We start from the raw sequence: 2,319 nt of genomic DNA, 5'->3' as shown, positions 1-2,319 counted from the left end.
GATCCTATCTGTGGACTCTCTATTTCATTTTTTTTTTGGTTCAGAAGTAGAAGGAAAACTTAATGGTTTGCCCCATCCTTTGCCCTGAAATAAATATGAGGGTTTTTCAGAGCTTTGCACCACTCTGGAAAATTTTCTATCTCTATTTCTTCCTCCTCAAAAGAGGACTCAAAAGCCAGGAAGCTAAGGCCAAGTTTCCTAGAAAAGTGATAAGTACTGAAAAAATTACTTACCAATGAATACAGTAGCTTCTATTCGGGGCTGTATTAGTTCTTTCCTATTATGAGCACTAAATTGATGTAGCATGAAGACAAGAGCTGTGATTTCCTCAAAATTTGTTCATTTTTGTACTCCGAAATAATAAAAACTCCTCCCTCTTTCCTAAAGTAGAATATGCTTCTAGTGCATCTGTAAGTGTCCCCAAAAAAGCAGAAAGATAATGCTCAGAGTGAACGGTGTTTATGGATCTAAAAACACTTTTGAGCTGTAACGTACAAAGGGTAGATATTGTGATCTAGTGATAAAAGGATCAAAGTTTTCACTCAGAGGATTTGGAGCACAGAACTTATTGAGGAATAAAGTTAATGGCCAAGTCCCACAGGATGTTTGGAGGGGTGTGGTAATGACTGGAAACTCCCTTATGCAGAATGTTTCTGCAGATTTCTGTCCACTCACTGTGCCGTTATGTAATCTCCCCACCTACTACCCTCCCCGATAAAACCATCCTTTTCCCACAGTGGTTTTATTCAAAGCGATTCAGTGGGTTCGGAGTTAAGCAGGTCAGTTTTAAACCCTAGGTATTTCCCTGACTACCTAGGTGACTTTGGGTAATTTTTTTTTCTCTCTTTTAGAGTTCAAATTTTCTAACTTGTGAAATAGTAATGATGATGACACCCATCTTATATGATGGTAATAGGATTGAATGAGTTAATATATGTAAAGTATTTATAACTTGCTTGGCACATAGTAGGTACCTAATATATAATGCCAATAAATACTTGCCTATTATCATGTGGAGAGAAACAGAGAATTGTCTTTGGAAGACCTTAGCACTTTGATTACCTGGCTCTAAGCTTTCTTGGTCCAGTTGCTTTGTTTGCAAGAGTCACTGCATATTCTAGTTTCCGCAGGGTGCACGAGTGCCAGGAGCACTGGTTTCCCTGGGCAGGTGGAATCAATCCAAAAGCTGTGTGTCTCTAATAGGTAACTTTCATTAAAACAAAAGTCCCTGACTTATATAAATTCATACAAATGTCACCAGCCACTATCCAAAGGTCCATAGAAAAAGGAGAAATGGCAGGGGTAGGCTCTCTCTCCTGGTGCACTCCAAGGTGAATGCCTGACCCCTGAACATCTCTCCATAGATGTTCTCCAACAGAACCTGCCACGCCGCCTGCAGCTACAGACTTTTTTTCTGAAACTACAAATTTGATCCATTTATCCAAGACCTTTATTGGACTCATTGTGCTCACCATCATTATCATCATCATCATTATCATCATCATCATCATCATCATTATCACATCATCACCAGCAGCAGGTTCAAAGGCATCATCACCATTAGTACAGTGTTAAAAACGTCTTATGCATTGTGAAAAGAATGGAAATGAGTGACATGTTGTTGCTACCTCTCAGGTGCTTATGATTCAGGTGATAATACACAGCAATAAGACTTGAAATGTATGATTTAAGCCCAAACCAGCTACCGATCCTCCGTTGCCAAAGTGTACCTGCCTATTTAAAAAGGTCTATGGCTGCCTAACAGGCAATGCAGAATACATAAAGACAAAAGTGAACTCTTGGCCCTTTTCCATTCCTCATTCCTGTTATCTTCTAGTTTCCCATGTTAGTAGCATTCCCATCCAATGGATTGCCCATATCCAGAACTGCGCACAATCCTTAATTTCTCTTCTGTTATCATAATATACAATGAATCTATCAGAAAGTGTTACAAACTACAAAAACAAAGCATATTTTGTGTATATTTAATTTTCTTCATTTCTACTACCATTACCCTAGCCCAAGTCAACATCTTCTCCTGGTCAGACTCCCTGCTTCCATCTTTTATTTGTGCAATTAATCCATTATCTACTAAAAAAATTTAAACAAGTCTGTCCTGATTAAAACATGATAAATTGCCATTATACTTAAAATAAAATTGAAACTCCTTATCTTGGATTGTAAGATCTCATATACTAGCTCTTCTTACTTACACCATCTCAAATCTATGTTGTAGGGGTTTCTTCTTGACTAAAAAGTCTGGCCACACTGGCTTCTGTAATTTGAGAGACGAAAATAGATGCCCCTTTATCAACTAAA

Source organism: Propithecus coquereli, unplaced genomic scaffold, assembly GCF_000956105.1.
Source record: "Propithecus coquereli isolate 6110/MARCELLA unplaced genomic scaffold, Pcoq_1.0 Scaffold514, whole genome shotgun sequence".
Classification (NCBI taxonomy): domain Eukaryota; kingdom Metazoa; phylum Chordata; class Mammalia; order Primates; family Indriidae; genus Propithecus; species Propithecus coquereli.
The sequence above is the reverse complement of the archived record's forward strand: the minus strand, read 5'-3'. Positions refer to the sequence as shown.